Source organism: Orcinus orca, chromosome 20 (genome assembly GCF_937001465.1).
Source record: "Orcinus orca chromosome 20, mOrcOrc1.1, whole genome shotgun sequence".
NCBI classification, from domain to species: domain Eukaryota; kingdom Metazoa; phylum Chordata; class Mammalia; order Artiodactyla; family Delphinidae; genus Orcinus; species Orcinus orca.
Genome location: NC_064578.1, coordinates 31,729,670 through 31,752,191, shown reverse-complemented (window position 1 = coordinate 31,752,191; position 22,522 = coordinate 31,729,670). Strand labels below are relative to the sequence as shown.

Sequence of the window (22,522 nt, the reverse complement as noted above, 5' to 3'; positions counted from 1 at the left end):
AGGTGGCGAAATGACGGCCCACAGGCCATACATAGTCCTTAGACGGTTTCAAATTAGTTGCCAACATTTAAAAATTGAAAAATATCACAGAATCAAAATTTCTGGATCCCCTTGAAAACTTTGGAGCTCAGACAACACTGGCCTCTAACTCCCTAGAGCTATGGTTGGCCAGAGTGGAGTTGCAACCATGCCCTTTAGAGGGGCCCGTGTTCTGCTCATACGGTCCCCAGCCACACACAGGCAAGTCAGCTGCAGTCACGTATCATCTTCCTGGTGTCTATGACAGGTGGGTTTGTGAGCCCTGTCCTCCTGCAAACTCCAAAAGCTTCTAGTATGTTCTCTATGCACAGAGTAACCAACCGTCCCAATCTACTTGAGACTGAGGGGGTTCCCAGGACATGGGTCTAAAACTGGGAGAGTCCCAGGAAACCCACAACGAGTTGGTCACCCTATCCGTGCTGATCACTCCCAAATCCACATGCCAGGAGTCTTTCCTGATATTCTGGTCCCCATTCCCCACTACCATGGAAAATATTTCCCCTGTAAACTCCACTTTTACCTGAAAAAACACTTTCTTCATTCATTTGTGCATTCCACAAATACTTCTTGAACGTTCCCTCTATAGCAGGCACAGCTCTGGGCAATGGGGATAAAGCAATGAAGAGGTAGAAATCTCTGCCCTTACAAGGTTATGTCCTAGCACAGGGGAGACGGGCAATCAGTAAAAGAAACGTGGTGTATGTTATAAGACCAGATGCGTGGAGAAAAATGAAGAGGGGAAGGGGGATGGGGAATATCATGGAAAGGGAAGGGGGTTCATAAAAGGGTTCCCTGAGTAAAGGACATTTGAGAAAAGACCTTAAGAAGATGAGGGAGACATGAAAATATCTGTCGAAAAGGGGTTTGGGGCCGGGTGAAAGGCCCTGAGATGGGTGTGTGTCTGGAGTTTCCGACTGTGGCGGGAGCAGAGCGAGCCTCACCTAGGAGATGAGGTCAAAGGAGATCATGGCGGCTACCCAGCTAAGACTGTTTAGGCCTTTATGTGGACCTTGGCTTTTAGTCTGAGTGAGTCAGAGGGCCACTGGGGAGCCCTGAGCAGGGGAGTAATAGGAGTAATAGGATCTAGCTCAATTATTTTTCTAGAATAGCCATCAATATAACAGTTGTTTTTTCTTCATATCCAAGTAAGTCAGTTCAAGGAAACTCCTGTAATTTCAGCGTCTTTCCTGTTAAAGACACGAACCCCGTTTAACATCATGGGGTCCTTGGGCAACAAAGATTGATGTAGAACCAGACAGTGAAAAGAAAGACTTACCTCAGTTCATCTACTGGGATTTATGGACTGCAGGCTAATATGCTTTTGCACAGGAATATTTGTGTTTATGAAGACATTCTGATGAATGATACTTTTTTTTCCCGTTCATGAAATTTTCAACATAAAAGAACCCAGAATTCCTATTTTGAAATCCATTGTGCCATTTTTATTCTGCCTGTATTTTAATATAGCATCAATATTTAACTACTCATTAAATGAAGTGTGACTTTTATAGTGAAAATGTCAGTCTTTGCAGTTCATTAAATTCATTTAAAGTATAGCTGCTTGGTTTTTTTCCCCCTGGAAGAATAAAAGGACTACGAATTGAAGGCATAAACTTTAAATTTAAGCATGTGTTTTCTTCAAAATTAACATTCAGGATCTGTAACATTATTCATAAGACCAAGGGAGTGTTTGCATCTTCCTGCATTTTACTTAGTGACTGTCGTCTTTACAGAGTACAGAGCTGTTTATCACAGTTGGATATGACCAGTGGAATGTCACTGTGGACATTAAGATGTCATAAGTTATGAATCTCTGGAATTCTGCATGTAGTATTAAAAAAACATTATCTTGAACTATGGCATCAGAAAAAATACACCCTGGAAGATGTGAAATTTAATAACTTGCTGAATCCAATAGGCCCTAAAAGTAGTCTATTTCAGTTTTTAAAAATCATTATGATATGACATTTGGTCACCTGAAAGAAAAGGATATATTAGAGGTGGAATTTGAGAAATGAATTATAATGAATTTTTTAGATGTTTGTGATTCCTTCTTCCTAAAATGACTATAATTTACACGTATGGGGCAGTAAAATGCAAATGATGTCAGATCACCACCGGTACGTGTTCACGATGACAAAGTCTCTTAATGAGATTTCAGAAGACTTCAGCATTTCTGAACAAGACATAAAGGAAATGAACACCCCCAGGTCCACCTCTTCCAACAGAGGCTAAAAGGGACCCAAGTCTCGTGACAGGAACACAGACACACACACACACACACACACACACACACACACACACACACACACACGCTGCCCTGTTACCCTCTCCTCCCCCCAGGCCACCCCTCATGCCAGGTCCACCCACCCCCCAAAACAGAAATCTAAGCACAACCCCTGAAGCAAAGCGCCTGAAAGATAAAGCTCAAACTCTGAAGCATGCAGGGAGAGACCTTTCGAAATCCAGCCTCTGTCTTCCCCTACGGGTGTCCACAAGAACCCCCGTCCTCTGCCTCGTCAAGGCTCCATGACTTTGCGTGATGCTGCCTCCTCCCCCCGGATACCCACCCTGAAGTTCTGTTAAGGTAAAATTCCCAAAACAGTTTCCTTACCTGGAATGATCATTATAAAAGAAAAATTTTACTTTGTTCTATTCTGGTTTCAAAAGTCTAAAAGGCATTATATTTGAGAAAAAAAACAAGGTCTGGGGTGGGGGGTGGCTTTTGAAAAAGAAATATGCAGGACCTGACTGCCACTGTATGTGCTGAACTCACTGCACCTAAACAGCTACAGTAAATAAAATGACTGGGGAATCTTTCTGATGAACCCAAAGGTTGATGACTGGAGGAGGAGGGCTATCCATGTATTTGTTAAAGTGTAACGATCCACTTGAAGAAGTTTGTGGGGTTGTTTTCTCTTTTACTTCTGCCCTTTTCCCTGAAGCCCTCCTACTGGAAAGGAAATGGGAAAAAAAAAAAACTTATCTGGAGTCCAGAGCACCTACCTAAATTACTAAGACAGTAGAGCACATACAAAATAAAATAATAAATCAAATTCTACTCCAGGCATCTGGCCGCTTGCTAAGAAGCATGCAGCCTGCCATCAGCAACTTCACCACCTACACCTAGAGGGGCAAACATTAATTTCAAATCAGTGGCTATTGTCAAGCATGTATGAATGTATTTTATTGCTTCTTTGTGATCGGTGACAGTGGACTGGTAGGTTACAAAGGCAGTAACCAAAGGGAGGGCCTCTTCTCACGCCTCTGCTGCTTTCCACCACTGGGAAGTCCATCCGAGTCCCATGGAGTGTAGTACACATGCGTGCGCGCGCACACAGACACACACACGCCCTTCCAACATTTCCCAATATTTTTGTATTTTCCCCACTCCCTCCCTTCCCTGTTATAAGTATTAATACTATATTAATTTATAACACAAACCTGCCAGGTAAATCCAAAAGGAAAAGAAAATGAAAAAATGTACGATACATCCCATTGAGAGATACCCACAACTGAATTATTTGTGCCTCTCTTTAAATCGCAAAAATTTTGGTCTGCCCATAAAGAACTAAATGTTCATTTGTTTTCATTTAGCTCTTCCAGGATTGGCTCTCCAGGAACGGCCCATATTGGCCAAAGTAGCTACTTTTTATAAGCTACTGCTGCCTCTAAGACATTCTCCCACATTCCCATTGGCTTAAGTATTCTCGTACTTTTCTCAAATTTGTAGCTGCCCAAGTTTAATTACCCCAGAACAATCCAGTCATCGACAGCTAACTGAAAGAGTGTGGAGTTTTTCTTCCCCCATAAATCTATTCATTGAGATTCCACCAAGCCTGGAATGTCCAGGGAAAGATTCAATAATCAGGGGAGAAATGAGTTGCAGAAACTCAAAGAGAACAGAATAGCCAAGGCAGGAGATTACAAAGCCAAGCGATGAGGACTCACTGAATTAAACATTCTTAAGCAGACTTACATACATAATGAATTGGTCAATTCTGTCCAATGTTTCTGAAAGAGATTACCCTTCCAACAAGCCAAACGAGTGTTCAAGGATGGTAGCTCGGATGGATTCCCGAACAAAATAAGTGTTAATCACTTTATCTCCCCCGATCTTTTTTTGTGAAGAAGAGCAACTTTTCATTTCCATAAAGCCTTGAACTCGTTGGCTGGTAGGGGATGGGGGTGGAGCTGCGGTTGAGGGAGGGCTGGTTCGAGGATGCAGACAATGAAGTCCCTGAAAAGGGGGATTTCCTGACAATAAAACCCTCCTGATCAGGGCAAGAGAGGGGACATTGTTGTCTGCAGCGCTCCCCCTTTCCTTTGGGAATTCCAAGCATGGTGGAGAGGGGAGGGTCATGGTGACAACTGCTCTGGGAAGGATCAGCCAGGTAGGCTTTGCGATTTATTGCTTGCGAAACGCTGGACCACCACAAAACATTCGTTCTTTTAAACACATTGCTACGGGTTCCTTAAGACATCCTGTCAGTTTAAGGAATGTGTAAAGTAATCAGCCTATAAAAACTTTAAGCAAATGGCCACCGACTATTAGCAAAAAAACCTCCCAACTAGTTATGACTGGAGATTTTTCTGTACACCAGACACAGTGCTGGGTTCTGAGGACAGAGCATCCAATAAGACAGACATGGTCACTGCTCTCAGGAGCTCACAGTTTAGAAGGCCGACGCTATTTCTTAAGCGTCTATGCGCGCCATACCGTACAGAGTAGCCACTGCAAAATATCTGAGGGAAGAATGAAGAAAAGACTTCTGAGCTTGGGGTTCACGTGGCTCAAGACTAAAAAATAATAATAACAACTAGCAGGTAGACTGGAAATGACCAAATATATGAAATAATCAACTGGAGTGTGCCCCCCAAGTTAGAAGAAATGGGACGAGAAAGAGAAATAACCCTGACACCCAGATCCTATCTGTTATTTCATGCAATCACTGCACAGAACCAGTCATTGGTGGTGTTTTAACAATTCACTCCAAATAGCTTTGTGACTGACTTACTTCAAGTATCTAGAGACACAGGTGAACCCTAATTGAGCCAAGTCCCAAGTTCATGAACACTTATTCCAATTATTCCCTCTAGTGAACACAGACCTTCTCTTCTCAATCTGCTATATCACACAGCTTTGCAAATTCAAAAGTTATTTCTAGTAACCCAGAGAGAGCCCCAAACAAAAGAGAGAGAAGGAAAAAGAAAGAAAACAGTTGCCAGATGTCAAGACAAGTGTTGATTCTTTTACCTGGTCCAGGGACTTCCTTCCCTGGTGACTCCCCCCCAGATGGACACTGGCCTTCTTAGCTATTCCGAGGCACACACAGTGAGGGAGCATCCTTTTAGCTCCATCAGGCCCTAGAGAAATAACTGCCCTATATTTAGATAAATGCCCTTTGTAACGAAGGAATGATTCATCCCAGTTAGCACTTTCTAAATGACAAAGCCACAGAGTTTTCCAAAATATTCCTCTAGCTCAGTGGTTCCCAACCAGGGGCGATTTTGCCCCCCAAAGGATATTCGGCAATGAGATGGTTTTGGTTGTTTTACTGGAGGTGCTACAGGCATCTAGTGGGTAGAGGCCAGGTTTGCTGCTAAACATCCAAAAATGCACAAAAAGCCCCAAAACAAAGAATTATCTGACCCCAAACATCAATAGTGCTGAGGTTGAGAAACCCTGACCTAGTTATATATTAAGCGAAGAACAGAGGGTCCACATATAAATGTTTAAGGTGTAAAGTCCTCCAAATAGTTCTGTTCATATGTCGGGATATTCTGGGGCAAGAGTCTTTCCCCACCGTCTATGTTCCACAATCTATCCGTATCTTAAGAAATTTACCTGATGTTCGGCTAAAAATAATATCCTAGAATAATAACGATGATAATATGTAATATTAATGAAGTGCTTAGTATATAGACAGTTAGTCAGTATTTACAACAACCCTATGTTATAGATGGTCTACCATTATTCTCTACAAAGTAAGCTTATTTATTGCACACACTGACCCACAGAGCAGCTGGGTTTATAAGCCTCTAAAATGTTAGTGCTACGGGGCAGGATTTTCTCTGTTTCGTTCACCAGTGTCTATCCACCACCCAGCAGAGTAGAATCCCCATTTTAGAGATGCGGACACTGAAAGGCTCAGGAGCGAGCTGGAGATCACAGAGCCCATACGTGGTGGAAAGTGGCTCAAACCTGGCCTCTGCCCACACACCCTGCCAGCCTGCCAACTGCTCGATATTTGGAGTCATTAAAATCCATTAGACCTCTTGGGCCAACCTTAGATAAACAACCTAAGGAGGAATGAGTCAGGCTGCTTTCCAAAGTTACCAAAATAAAGTTTCCCACTTTTCAGGAAGCTGATTAAACAAAACAGTGGCACCAAGACAATGGTAAAGTACATCTGCATTGCCATGAGTCACTTTAAAGCAATCTAAGCGGGTGGCTGGTTTTATGAGAGGTTAACTGCTTCTCTTAATTTGGGCAGGGCTCACGTGGCATCAGGAAGGCTTCCCTGAGCCAAGACAGCAGGGCTTTCTCAAAGATCAAATGCCCTGGGTGTGCGCAGAAATGCTTTCCAACCCCTAGGGAGCCAATTCGCGGATCCTAGGATGCACGTGTGGACCAGTCTCCACTTGACAACTGGTCCAACGGACCCCCAATGCTGGGGTAATCTTAACAGTCTTCAGGTAAAATTAAAACTACATCTACTCAATTAAGATAGATGCTAATGATGGCAGGATGTGAACATTTAGGAATTAGTACTTTTTGAATGATAAGAGAGCTCAAACACTGATTTGAAGGCTCAGGGGCTATCCCAATTTCCCTGTTTTCATCATTTCAATAGATTCCCTAACTCTGGGGGAAATATCCTAAAGGAGAGGAACTCTGGCAAGCGCTATAAATTGAGAGTTATACTCGTCCTTGTAAAAAGACCAAAAGGGGAAGGGATACGTTTGTTTTTTATTTTTACAATATTGACACAACCAGTAGACTTTAATTTCCTAAGTGGAAATTTCTCTTGTAGAAAGATACTCAAAGTATTCTTGACACTATGCAAACATGCTCATTGTACTTAGAAGTATTTTAAGTATTTATTCATAAGTTGCTTTTCTCCACAAAAGAATTGGGTGACTTTTATTTGTTTTTTGGTTTTTTTTTGCGGTACTCGGGCCTCTCACTGTTGTGGCCTCTCGCGTTGCGGAGCACAGGCTCCGGATGCGCAGGCTCAGAGGCTATGGCTCACGGGCCCAGCCGCTCCGCGGCACGTGGGATCCTCCCAGACCGGAGCACGAACCCGTGTCCCCTGTATCGGCAGGCGGACTCTCAACCACTGTGCCACCAGGGAAGCCCCTGGGTGACTTTTAAAAGTACAATTGATTCTAAAGAGAGAGGTAATATTTCTAAGAATCAAGGCAAAAAAAAATTAAAATAATAAAGCCAAGGCGACTAGCACTCAGGAATGCACATCCTATTCTTCTGGATAATTACTACATAAGTTTCATGCTGGACTCCAAGCTTCCTGACAGCCAATGCAAAGAAATGAGAATAACAAGATTAATAATACCCATTAGATAAAACCAAGTGATGTTTTTTCCAGCTCTTCCTGATACAGTAACCTAAAAAGATCCTCTGGTAAGTCATCCTAAAAAAAAAAAGACACTATGAATATGTAATGGACTATAATTAAACAGAACCCCAAAAAAAGGATGTTCATGAAACTATTATTCATAATTCCGCTCAATGCGAAGTCCTAGGAGTGTGTAATCGACACCTGAGAGATACCCAGTGAAGGCAAATGTGGACTGGGGTCTACAACAGTGTGTCGTCCTAAGCATTCAGCTCTCAGGCTGGCAGAAGCCTCACTTTAAGTTAGGTTATCTGGATGAATGGATGCACTGCATCTTCTTCAGGCCATTCTCCATAAATATATTATTTCTTAAAACAGTTTTTAATAGGGACTGAGCACCAGATTTAAGGGACTTCCCTGGTGGCACAGTGGTTAAGAATCTGCCTGCCAATGCAGGGGACACGGGTTCAATCCCTGGTCCGGGAGGATCCCACAGTCCGTGTAGCAACTAAGCCCATGCGCCACAACTACTGAGCCTGAGCTCTAGAGACTGGGAGCCACAACTACTGAGCCTGCGCACCATAACTACTGAAGCCTGCGTGACCAGAGCCCATGCTCCCCAACAAGAGAAGCCACCGGAATGAGAAGCTTGCGCACCACAACGAAGAGTAGCCCCTGCTCGACGCAACTAGAGAAAAGCCTGTGCACAGCAACAAAGACCCAACACAGCCAAAAATAAATAAATAATTTTTTTTAAAGAAAGGACCATCATTTCTGATAAGAAACTAAAGGACAAGAATTCTGCATCAACCATCAAGTATGATGGCCAAACAACATCATCAGAAAAAAATTTCCCAGAAAGTTAAATTCTCATATATGGGTTATGCTACGCTGGGAAATTTTAGTAGTCAAGCAATGAGGTATTGTCTATTGTCCAAAAGTTATCTGTTAACTTAGGGTTGAACTGGCCTCTTTAAAAAAAAAAATACCCTTTTCTTTTTCCTCTCCACATCTGGACACTGTTTTTTGTCTCTCTTTCTAGATAAGAATCTTCTCGATCACTCTCAACTATTGTCACCCTTCTTGTCTTCTTTTGTCACTCTTCTTACTTTTCGTATTAGTCTATCAGAATTCTTTAGCCTGACTTGGTTTTCCTTCACTTGGTTTCTGCCCTGAACTTCCACAAGTTTCACCTTAATAAACACACAGGCTCAAGAATCGTAGGGAAGCGGGATGGATGCCAACTACAACCTGCCATCTTGCACCTGCTCGAGTGCCAGTGTTTTCAAAGTGTCTAACCATGAAGAGATATTCAGATGATCAAAATGGTATATATCACAACTACAGTGTTTCCTAGGAATCTAGGATTAAGACAAGCCATAAAAAAAGGGAATGTGTAGTATGAAATTTAGCCCACTGGCAGTTAAAAACCTGTTAAACCAAAGCCAGAATTGGAAACAGTATTTGAAACATTATTAATTCAGACAGAGCAAGGCTATTATGCTACCAAGAAAGTTATCTACTGTGAACAACTGGGCTTTGAGGGCCAGCAAAAAGAGCTATTTCAAATTAATATTTTCAAAACAACTGATATGTCTAAGCAATGCACGAAAATATTAAGACAGGCAATCCTACTTTGTGGTGCTGATCTATAACCACTGAAATGACCCTGAGCAGAACTCTAGTGTTTAATAAAATTCAACAATCTTTTTCTAAGGCATTTTGTTTTTGCTTAATGTGGTTAACTTTGATACTAGATATGGAGGGTCTTCAATGTCAAGTTGAGGACAAAGCAATTTATCTTGTAGGCCATATCTATTATGCCTATCTATTATCCCATATCTATTATGCATACTGGATTAATTTAGTTGATATATACATACATTTTTTAAATTTTAATAGTTTTGCATTTATTGTATGGGTAATTTTTACATGTTGCCAGCAATACAAGGTTCCCTTACGCAACAGTGATATAAGTTAAAAAGTGAGTCAATGTAAAAACATTTTTAATAAATAATACTGGTGGTAAGTAGATACGGCCAAAAGGAGGTGGCAAATCTGCGAAAGCACTGGTATAAACAAAGACGAGCCACTGGAAGTGCTTTTAGAGGGAGAATGATGCTTAGACTAATACCCTTTTGAGGGATCAAACTGAAGTGGAGCGCAGATTTGATTGCAGGCGGGAGAAATTTAGAAAACACAGAGAGTCAGGGAGGAGCTTGTGGCTATGGCTGAGGCCTTGGCTAGGACACTGGCAGTGGAAAGAAAGAAGACAGACGCAAAAGAGGTCATGAGAAGAAAAATGAAGACGGCATGAAGAGCTATTGCCTTAAGAGAATGAAAGGGGCCAAGTAATCACAGTTAATATTTTGTATCCGAAAATGACGAGGGCATTGAGAGAAGTGGTAAAAACTTGAAGGGGAGCTCTGGGGCAGAGGGATGCAGGTTGCCATATGGCTTATGTTTGATTTAAACTGATGGCAGGCAGGGAAGTGGTGATATCCTATAGAGAGCTGCCATATAGGGGATGAGAAATGTAGATCAAGCCAGAGATGAAGCTTTGAGGCCTTGGGGAAGACTGCGAAAAAGGCCCCAGTTCTTCCACCTCTCTGTATCCACGGCCCTTTGTCATGTGATTTTGCAGCAGCTCCTTTCAAGAAATGGAATCTACCTCCCCTCCCCTTGAATCTGGCTTTGGGCAGTAGAACGTGGTAGAAGGAACAGAATTTCTGAGCCTGAGCTCAAGGGCCCTCTGCACTTATCAGAATGCTACTACCATGCAGGCACTTGTGTACATCTTGGCGTGCTGGAGGGGAGAGACTACACGTATGTGCAGGAGAAGCAAGGGGCCCCAGTGGACAGTCAGCCAATCTCCAGAAACAGAGCCTCACAGCCAACCTGCCACTGCCCACAAACACATTAGAGAATCCAGCCAAGATGAGAATAACTGCCCCACTGGGCCCAGACTAAATTACTGACTTGCAGAATCACAAGTAAAACATGTTTTCTGTTTTAAGCCACAAGGTTTACTTTGTTACGCAGCAATAGATAGCCGATACAAACAACATCAGAGAGGGAACAGCTAAAGGCAGAAAGCAAGATCCACATACAAAGTGAAAATAATACAGGGGCAAAAGAGCAAGAAGCCAAGCTTTGGGAGGACATTCCCATCGCCTGGGAAGAGGAGGGAAAGCTGCAGACAAGACAACAGAGCAGGAGTACCCAAATATGTCAATACAATATTTGGGAACCAGAGACATGGGAGATCACAGGACACAGAAGGATAGTCATCAGAAAAGCATAGCCCCAGGGCTCAGAGCAGGATCTAGTTTAAGTAGGCACTTCACATTCTTGCAGGAATGAATGAAGTTTGATCCGGCAAGGCAGAGCTCACAGGAGAAGAGGAAAAAGGTAGTGTCAGTAATGCAAGGAGGAACAGAAGCAGACTGCGGGGTGTTGAGGTGGGCCTGAGTGGGAAAGACATGGAAGCCCAGGGAGAGACTTCTTGCTTGCGCCATTGCTCAGAGAGATGTTAAAAAGGGGGTCCACAGAGTCAGACAGAAGAGTCGATGTGGATGGTCCTTTCTCTAGGACTCACAACTACCAGCATAGCCAGGACCAACAGCAACAGCATCACCTGGGAATGGGTTAGCGATGCCAACCTTCCGGCCCACCCAGACCCGCTGATCCGCATTTTATCCTGACCCCCAGCTGACCCGCATGCATATCCCTCATAGAAGCACTGCTCTGCGAGGTCCAGAGACAAGGAAGAAAGAATGTTTAATTACATCTTGAGAAAGTCATTCTGTTTTGAACTCCTTTCAAGCCTCCAGATAAAATCAAAGCCAGAGTCTCAGTCTGGTGCTAACACATCTTCCACACCTCCCTAACACTTGCAAATCCCCCTTTTCAACAAACAGAGAGCAGAGCCTGAGGCCAGCAAGGTCTCCAGTGAGCTCTCCAGAATACTGTTTACTCCCCTGGTATTTATCTTTAGGATTTTCTTCTATGTCTGGGGAGTGATAGGGTTTTCCATTTGAGATGGTCTTCATTTCACATTAATTTATGTAAGGGAAAAAAGTGACTTAAACAAAACCATGACATGTACTATAATGTGGATAGAATGAGGAGACAGCCAAAGCTGTGACAAGTGAGGTGGCCCTCAACAAACTGTAGATTGGAAAATCTGTAGTGGAGGTCAGAGGACATCTGGGCACATCTGAAAGTAGAAAAAGGACTAAGACGGGAAAGATGGGAGCTGTCCGCAGAACCAGTATTCAACAATCAGAAAGGGAATGACGCTGTTGGGGGAATTTCTCCCAAAGAGTAGAAACTGCTCTCCTCTGGGTCTGGATAAAAGAGAGAAGCGGTTCCTACACGAGTGAGGATGACACATGAGCAATTCCTAGCAGATAATATCAACGTTCCTCATGAAGCGAAAGATGTGAGTTCCCTCCTAAGAGTGAGGGGAGAGCTGGTCTGACTGTGACTTAAAAAGAGTGGAGGCGACTTGGACTCTCCATTTGGAGAATGTCCAAGAGAATAAAGAGATAAACAGAAGGACCCAAGCACACTCAGAGAGCTTTCGTTTTTAGAAAGGAAAACGGACACAGTGTTCAGTTACCCTAAAGTTGAGAAATGAGGCTGACCAAGGGCTGACACAGCCTACACAGCAAAAGGAGAGGGGGCTGAGGAAGCTGCCGTGTCTTTGCCGTCGAGGTTGCATGGTCAAGGGTAAAAGAAGGGGGCCAGAGGGTTAAGTGAGGAGAAAGGGCGTAAAGAACTGCAGGTTTCTGGGGAAGAAGATTTGGTGAATGTGTGGATACGATGAGTCACAGGTAAGCTGGGTTTGATCAAAAAGGAAACCCATCAGTTGAAAAACAATCTAGTTTTAAAGAAACGCAACTGAAGACTGACTTGTGCGCAAAACTCTATTACCCAGAGTTAGGACCTGAGAAATGGCAGTGTAAAAATTCAAGAGGTATTTTGAAAAGAAGAAAAATTTGGGCCTAAAATATAGGTAATGAATTAATATTCGGACATCGGATTTGCAGTTCCTACAAAGACACAGATCAATCATCGGGTATTTTAAGCATGCCCAAAACAAAACCCCAAAGCTGAAGAAAGGATTGAAAAGATAGCACAGTGTATCTCTTTCACCAAAAGAGGACCCTCCAGGAGCAAATAAAACCGAAAATATTGAACGAAGTTTAGCAAAATACAATATTACGGTTTGTTCACAAAATCTCCAACTTGGAGATACCCAGAAGGGTTCCTTGGACCTCACCCATCACTCACTCATAGGCACTCACCCCTGTTTCTGCAGTAACTGAGTGTCCCCTGGGCACGTGGCCAGCCGCAACCTGGCAGCCACAGGTGTGGCCACGTGTCTCAGTTCTGGCCAGTGAAAAAGAAGCAGGTGTCCCGGGGCAGCCTCTGGAGACCTCCCTCGACCACATTTCCTTCCTGCCGGCTGGACCACCATGATGACTGGCGTGCTACCTCGGACCGTAAGGACAAGGGCCACATGAAAGTTAGAGACAGCTTGGGTCCCAGATGTCTATGAAGCCCGCCTAACAGCCCAGAACTACTTACCTCTGGTCTTCATTAGGGACAAGAGAAAATCTATCTCATTTAAGCCACTGCTTCTCAAGTGGTTTGGGGGGTGTTACTGTTTGTTTGGGGGTTTTTTTGTTTTGTTTTGTTTTTATTTGGCCGCACTGCACAGCTTGTGGGATTTCAGTTCCCCAAGCAGGGATGGAACCCGGGCCCTCGGCAGGGAGAGTGCGGAGCCCTAACCACTGGACCACCAGGGAATTCCCTCAAGTTTTTTTTTCTGTTACTTGCAGGTGAACCCTAACTAACAGGCCCTTCTTTGCCTACATTGAAGTTTCCCCTTCCTTGACCATTTCTGGAACACTTTCACCAAACCAACCATTGGCTTCTGCCTAGAACACCTCCCTATGTACACATATTCACACACACACACACACACACGAATTTCATGAACACTCACATATGCACACCTGCTCTCCTACCAAACTAGAGGTCTCTTGAAGGCAGACCACATCTAATGTCAGCCCCTCACAAGAAGTGCATTCCTAATAAATGCTTGGCAAATAACAATGATGACATTTGCATTAAATAAGCACAGGCTATTTCTGGTTTCCACAAAGAATAAGAAACATGGACAACTCAAATCCTCAAAAATTGTCAAGTCTCACTTCATTTAGCAGTTTAAATGGACTTTTTTTTTTTTTTAACTACCTCATGCCCACTTCCCTTTGCTGTGACATCAGCGTTTTGCTCTCTCTCTGAGGATCCATTGCTCCCGACTCTTGGCCTATGTGGTTTCCATGGGGCTGCCAGTATGCACCCCTGATCCTGAGATGGGTATGTGATGTTGGGCCTGGGCACGTGACCCAAGTCTGTCCAATGAGACTCAGTGCAGAGGAGGTACAGAAACAAGCAGGGAAGAGAATCTCCCCTTCTTGGGGAAGCTGAGCTGTGCAGGTGTGACCTGGAGCTGCTACTGAACATCTTCCCACCCCCCAAGTATAACCTGACTGAGAGAGAAGCTGAACAGATGAAAACAGAACTAATATAAAGGAGTCTTGACAGCATCCCTTTGTAACACCTGGATCCAGCTATGCCTGAAGCAAAACTTACAACCCCTTTTCTATTTAACTCATTTTGAGGACTTTTCCCCACTTGGAGTCCAAAGAATTTTTACTTATACAACAGTTTAACCACTTCTCCATTAAACATTGTTGTTAGAATTTTTTGAGTAAGCCAAATAATGAGTTGAGTTTCTCCCTGGAGACAGGCATAAAGGAGTAGCAAAACAGTCTACTAGTACGCTTTATGAGTACTCAATAGTTCTAAATTTAACTCATCCTTTTTCCGAGAAAAACCAACTTCCAACCAAACATACATATTTCACAAAAGTGTTCTAGTCAGGTCAGCATTTGAGACTTCTCCTTCCTATATCTAGAAGATTTTTTAAAAGAAAGTGGAAAAATTTTGTTATTCTGCAGCACACCAAAATCCCTTGCTCATTATAAATTAGCTGTAGAAATTGCTGGAAAAATCTCACATTATAGTACAGTTACACTACATCAATTTAAAATATTTTGAAAACTCACTTCCATTACAATATTTAATATAATTCTTCTATATATACAATTTATAGTCAGTGTAGAAAAGGTCACATTAAACTCGCAAGATATGGAATAGAAGGGCCCACCTTAAAATCTATCTCCTCCAAAAGAACGAATCTATATCATTCAAATATGTATTTAGAGTGAAATCCAAACACTTCTTGATGTTGGCCAATTTCTTTAATTTATGGATTATCAAGACATGACAAGTATTCTTTTATAAACAAAGTAAAATTAAATTAAGATTAAAGATAGAATGTTAGTCATACAAGAAGGGACATTTTCCAATGGCTAATGTGTTTTATACAAGAGTGGAACATATCTAAAAGAACATGGCCTCCCAAAGGAAGGGATTAGGATACAAACCTAGGAAACAAAGAAAATAAAATGACCTACTACAAAGAGAGAAGATAAAACCTGTCAGAATCTCATGCAGACCTTGAATAAAAGCTTCTACTCCTTTTATTTTAATAGGGTTTTTTAAAAAGAGTGCTGAATCCACCTTTAAAATACACTGAATTTATAAGCATACTTAGCAGAAATCCTGTCCTTCCTTATTAACCACACTCAAAACAGATTCCCCAAGATACTTATGACATCATGAACATGTCACAAAATCCAGTTTGAAGTTGCATCTCTTACACAAAGAAAAACACATGAAATGTTTTAATTCATAAACGGCTGACGTGGTTGTAAAGTATGGTATTGCAAATTTTGCATTATTCCCACTTGATGATAGCCATTTAAGACTGTTTCTTTCCAAATAACTGTTAAGCTAGAAAAGATATATCATCACACACACACACACACACACACACACACACACACACACACTCCTTTTTTATACCATCCTTGTCATGGTACAGTAAGATTTCCAAATTTTCGGAGTTTCACGTGTTACGTCCTAAAATACTGCCTCCCTAACTGGGAAGTTGGATTACCAAACACCGCACCAGCCTACCCTCAAGACCAAGGATGCGTCCTTGCCACCCCGTCTCCTTACTCTTAGAGAAGTGACTTCTGTTTCCAGCGCTTTATCACTTACAGGAAGCCCCCGACTTTGGTTCTCCAACCCTGAGCTCTCCGAGTTCCAAGGCACGGGTAGGTTCCAGGGCACCTACTTGACATCTCTGTGGGAATGTTCCACCCAAATATCCCATATCAGTGTTATCTTTCCTTCAACCCCAGCTTCTCCTCTGGCCTCTCTGCTTCTGTTCGAAGTCTTAACATTCATTCAGGTCCCCAGTTCAAACACCCTGAGTCGTCTCCGCTTCCTCTTTCTCCTTCCTAAGCTACAGAGGTGCTCTGTTCGGTGCCCTCCTCTCCTTCACGTCCATATTCACATCTCCTTAGTTCAAATCTTTCTCACACCTTTATCTCGACTGGCTAGTGGCGTCCTCCCTGGTCCCCGCTGACCGCCACCTCCTGTCGGGCCCCACGCTAATCTAGTCAAAAAGTCAGATTCATCTTCACAAAATTCAACCCCTACCACACGCTAGCCCACTCAAAATTCTTCAAACGTGCTCAGCAGCAGACACGGGTGTCCTTCCAACAGCCTCCTTCCTTGCTAACAGAGCGTAACATCAATTATGCTCATGTGACAAGTGTCCAGCCCCAGGGGATGACATGGGATTGGTCTGTGCTGATCACAGCAGTCCCCTTCTTCTTTGCCAATGACTGTCCTAGGGTGGGCATGTGATCCGTTTCTGAACAGTAAGATGAAAGAGTCTAGTGGAACTGTTTCCAAGAAAGCTATTCTTTCTTAATAAGAGATGTGTAGAAAGAGAAAGCGCTCCTTTACTACCACTGCCACCCACACCACTGCCCTGCTTCTCATTTCGCACACTATCGTGTGAGGATGTGACGCCTAGAGCTACAGCAGCCAACCTGTGACCATGAGGAGAATGTTGAAATTCCAAGGATGGCGGAATAAAGAGAAAAGTAAAGGGGGTCCTTGAAGACATGATTGAACCATCCAAAACAGCCTGAAATGGCCCACCTAAAGACTTACTAGTAAACAAATGTCTTTAGGGTTTATGCACTGTTTGTTGTTTATTCTGTTACCTGCAGCCCAACGCATTCTAGCTGATAAACTTACAAAGAACAAACTACTTCCCTTACCACTGAAGGCCCTCTGTGCCATGCTACTCACAGTATGACATCATCACCTGAGAGCCCCACCCCAGACCTATGATGCAAAAACTCTAGAGGTAAAGTCCAATGGTCTGTGTTACAGAAAGCACTCTGGGTATTACTCGTGTATGCTCAAGTTTGAGGAGCACGGCTCTATAATATGATCACAAATTACTCTTTTCCATTTCATCTACTATCCTACATACCGCAAGGAACACTGGGTCTGTATTTCTCTGATGACAGTGACCTCATTTCACTAGGTCTGAGCATCATTTGATGCTCGCTTAATTTCATCTCTTTCTAATCAAAGTTTTCAAACTCGAAGCCTCCTGGGACCTACCTGAGAGGTATACAGAAGGCGAAGTGTGAGGTGGAGGGAGTGGAGAGGACCACGGTGAACTGTGGAGTACACAGCCATCTGAATCAGGGCAACTAGCAGACGATGCCACGCCAGGGTACAGGTCCAGTATTTACGATGAAAGAAAAACTGGAAATCCAGATTTATATGCAAAGATTTTTAGAAACAGACAACTAATTTATTTTTTTAAATACTGGTGCAAAGTAAACAAAACAAGTCCTCAAGTGGATTCAGTGTCTCCCTGACAGTTTGTGACCTGGAGTAGACAGTTCTTGAAATAACCACACGTACTTTGAAGGCTGTGGCCACGTACAACCATTGACTTCACCTGAAATGACTAAATTTAACATTCTTTGGCTAACTGTATATTAGGCTTCACTGAGCACATGGTTCTCATCAATATTCCACTGGTTGACGTGGAAAAATGGGGAGTTTCTGGACCTCAAGCTTGTGTCAGCAGGACTGCTTTATCCAGTAGTCACCATAGACTGGACACCTAGAACTATAAGCTTCTCAGGAGCCTACAGAAATGTTTAAAATGTAGAAAAAAGTAATTGGCCACACAGCACGGAAGTAAGCGTGCGTGCACGCACACACACACGCTACAAAATTAAAACTAATAGATGCTCAATTAAATGCCTACAAAATACAAACATAAGCCACCTAATCAACATCAACTCAGATATGGTATCATGTCATATTGTATTAAATGCAGGATGTGGAGGGGAGCCCAAATCAATAGGGCTTAGGAACTGCCAAGGGCCTCAAAAGGCCCTGAGTGCCGACCAGGAACCAACCATTCTGTCCTAGGTCTTGTCTTCTTTATAGCAATCACAAACTTCGTACCCAGTTTTACTGCCCCTGGACATTGCTCACTTCAGGATCCTCAGCCTAAAACAAAGTTTCCAACCAGAGCTGCGTGTTGGAATCACCTGGGGAGCTTTTAAACACACTGCTGCCTGGATCCCATCCCCAGAGATTCTTACTGAACGAGTCTGGGGTAAGGCTGAGCTTGAGTATCTTCTACAAGCCTCCTCCTACCCGACCATGGCTGAAGCCAGGGCTGAGACCCCACCGTTCTAGAAGCATTTCCAGAAACATTCTCTGAGAGAGTCATCTTTCCAGTTAGGCCATCTTGATTTTCTTTCTACTGTCTTGGCTTGGAACAAAGGAAGATCACGGTACCATCAGTGGACTGATCATCTAGAACAGGGGTTGGCAACCTTTTTCTATAAATAATAAATGTTTTAGGCTTTGCAAGCCATGCAGTCTCTGTCACAATGACTCAACTCCGCCACTGTGGCATGAAAGCAGCCCCAACAAGATGTAAACAAATGAGTGGGGCTGTGTTCCAATCAAAGTTTATTTATGGACACAAAAGTCAATTTCATGTAGTTTTCGCAGTCACGAAATATTCTTCTTCTTTTGAATTCTTTCAACAGTTGAAAAACGCAAAAACCAACCTTAACTTGCAGACCATGACCTGTGGGCTGCAGTCTGCCAGCTTCTGACCTAGAATGACTATTCCATTGGTTTGAGACCATAAAACTAACGAATGATAGAATCCAAATTATTAGATTAGAACTACACTGAAAGTGGTTAAATTATACCTCCTCCACTCACTCAACTGAATTATCCACATAGTCGAACACGGTAGTAGAACTGCCCAGAGTCGAACGTAAACTAGAAATGATGTATTTAAAAATGATTTTCGAATCCTCATCTGCATATGAGTTTGTTAAGACAAAAGTTGCAAAGGAGCAGTACACAGGCATGCTTTGAGGGTCCCACATAATGATTTCACGTATTTGTTAATTTGCAGCCAATACTTAAAATTCAGGATACTTCCCATAAAAACCCAGATTATCATTTTCTTGAAAAAAAAGAATTGCAGAATGTGGAGATACTGGGTCAAATGTTGGCATGGCAACAATCTACTAATGCTGAGCAAGGCTCCCCCTTTAAATGGGGCATGTTCTCCACTTGACCACAACCTCTAGCTTCACGAAGGTTAACTGGCTGTCCCTACAGACAGAGTTTATGACCCTTGCTCTAAGGTCCCTAGAAGAACCTTTCATTTCTTTCACAATGTGGTTTCCACATCTTGGTTAAACACCTGACATGGAAATCTCTCAATCTGCTCTCAAAAGTCAACACCCCCATACTCCAGACCCTAGAAATAAAACCATGAGTTCTCATGCTAGTGCAAGATATCAACTTAAGGAGAGTTTCAATCAAATCCCCCTTCCCTCTCAATATGTTCTCAACTTGAACCATGGGCTCCAATAAGGTAGACCAATGACAAACCACCCTTCAGGTCCTCTTATTCTTCAGGCTAGCCAAGGTAGAGGCCCATGAGGTGGAGGGAAAGTGCTCACATCAGAACATCTTAATTAAGCAGAGTGATCAATAACACATATAATAATTAGGAAGCAATGTTTGGGCCAGATGGAGTTACAACAGCATAGGACTATTCTACATAGGGTAAGACGTCAATAGCCGTATTTTGAAAGGGGGTGGGGAAGCCCTAAGAATATGCAGAAAAGCTAGTAACTAGAGTTTAGTCCAAATTCATTATTAACCCAATGCGTGATTGTACCTGGCTTACACCCACATTAAACGTAACAGTGTATTTGGGGGCGGGTGGGTGAGGAGAGCAGGCTTCTGACCACTACATGCCGATTGATACGTTGCATATTAGCTTCTTACTGGTGAAGACAAATTGAACCCAGGGAAAGAAAAGTTCCAGATATATAGACAATGGGTCACTAATTCACTTGAATAACATAAAGCTTTTTTTAAAAAAAAAGATATAGGTGTTAGTTTAATTTGTTAGCTGCATCAGAAAAAGAAATGTTCAAACAGTAGATTTTCCACTTGAAATTAAAATGGAAATTAGCCCTGAGGAAATAGAGATGACTTTGAGTTTATACATCAGTGGCTGGTTCATGAATTATTAACTGATTTTAATGATCCTGGCTATATTTTATTTGAAGTTATTCTCCTACTTGCAATGACTTTTGAACCCTCAAAACTCTTTCATCCATTCTCCATAGACAGAGTACACACTTTCATGAGCGCTGACATTTAAAAAGGATCCATATACTCACAGAATGTGAAGATAATACACATGCATATAAGTTATACAAAGGACTCGGGTCATTTGTTAAAGAGAGAAATGAATGAAACCCTATTATTCACGGTTTGTAAATAAATTTAACGATAAGCGCTAACTTTTCCCTTGTTAAGCCTGGAGCGGAGGGTTCTGTATTTCTTCTAAAGTTTCCCAGATGGTCGTTAAAACAAGAAAGGGCAGAAACAGACTTTCTTTGAAAGCCATCACTTCCCATCCGGAAAGATAACGCACATGATCAAAAGTTAAGTCTTAAAAGATTAATGATTACAGGTGTTTTCAAATAAGATACATGCATGTCTTTGTACGCTGGTTTTTACATTTTCAGTATAAATCTATTGAATAACGTCACTTCAGACACACAAGTTAGCTATGAAATGAAATGCTATAAACCTTTAACTAGCACTTGCTGTTTTATACCCATGAAGTTAATACTTCTTCTTCTACTGCATTCTCCCCATAAGGAAAAATTACGGGGAGTAAAGTTGGGTTTTTCACTTCTGACATTAAGAGTAGGAAAATACAGTATCGTGGCTCAATTTAAAGATTATTGTATTTTTATCTGCAAGGAATGAAATGCAAACATCCTTTAAAATAAGTACAATCTGATTTCTACCAATATTAAGCACTGACTTTCATAAGTTGGGTACACAGAGCACTTAAGACGACAGATTGCTGAATAACTAAGAAACCGAGTCATTTCAGGCGAATCGCTGCATTAGGAAAATATGACAGCAATCCATCTTGCATCCTCACTCCTGAAACTGAACAAGCATCTCAATAAATATTGTCTGTTTGCAAGCTTTCTAGGCGCTCCCAGAAGTAAATGTTCTGAGTTTAAATTGACTCGAAACAGCCTTTCTCAAAAAATAAAAAGAGACACACACAAAACACCCACAATTTCCTCTGGTCCCTTGAAGTACCCTTGGGATCCTAGTGAACAGAGAGATTTGCCACGCATTGCAGTGACTGGATTAGTACAAAAGGTTTCTATTTTGGTGTCATTCGAGTGTTGCTGATCTTAAATCAGAGAAAGAAGTAGTTACATTAGGCAAGGTAATGGCTTCCAAAAATAAGAGCATGCCCAGCTATACAAGGCTTGAATACACAAGGCTAAGTTGTAAGGAGATAAATAATACCCCACTGGAACAATTAGGTGGATTCTCAGAAACACTACATACTTAATTAGGCCGCCTAAGTCCCTAACTGAGCATACATGGGAGACTTTTGAAAGCATTTAATAACTTGAGTAAATCCAAAATCAGAGGCCTGAAACTAAACCTGAACTCTGGCTACAGGGATAGGCCTTTTCTTGCTTCTCTTTCAATGCTTAATGTTATCACTCTAGGAATTTTGAGAGCATGAACGCCCACCATCACCAAAGGGTTAAAACACACTGAATGATGTCCCTTCCTTCTATACTTGTTGGGAGGCCCCTCCGTGCCAGGCGCAGAGCTGGGTGATGATGACACAGGGCAGAGGGGTGAGGAAGAGAGACCCTAATGGTGTTTCACAAACTTCAGCACTGGAGTTGGGAACGGAGTATAAACAAACAGAAAGGAACACGAGCCTCCATCAGCCACGGGGCACAGCAAACTGTTCCTCACTCTTAGATACAAATCCTCCTCTTCCTGCTATGTATTCATTAGTTTTGTATAGCACCTTTCTTTCTGCAGGCTCCTTATTTCCTCCTCTGTTATCCAAGCAATCATAAACAAACTGCGATTTGAAAGAAAAAGGAGGGGAGGAGGGAGGGGCAGGGGGGAAGGAGAAAGAAAAACCACATTCAAAAGGCACAGGCCAGCCAGAGCACAGCTCTTTCTCTGAATATCGCCCTCGGGGTGATGTTTCCTCTAAAGCTTGGCCTTGGGGGCTTCAGGAAAGGATTGAGAACCGGAGTACGCGCTGCGCTGGCCCAAGGGCCGCGGTTCTCGCACCGACTCGCCGCTCCGAGCTGCGGCCAGCTGCCCTTCTGAGATCCACCTTTGGCCACCTGAAACGCTGGGTCCTCGAAGTTGGAACAGGGGGAGGTGAAGGAGGTGGGGTGACCCAGGGCGTGGTGTGGAGGTCTCTAACCCTGATCTCCCCGAAATGCCAAACTTACCCCTCCCCCAAAAAT

At 42.7% G+C, this 22,522-nt stretch overlaps 1 protein-coding gene across 2 annotated transcripts in view; it reads right to left on the bottom strand.

Moving 5' to 3' along the window:
* The window catches only part of TOX3 (TOX high mobility group box family member 3), a 107,135-nt gene that overhangs the window by 83,516 nt on the left and 1,097 nt on the right, over positions 1-22,522 (bottom strand). The gene's annotated exons all lie outside the window — the stretch shown is intronic.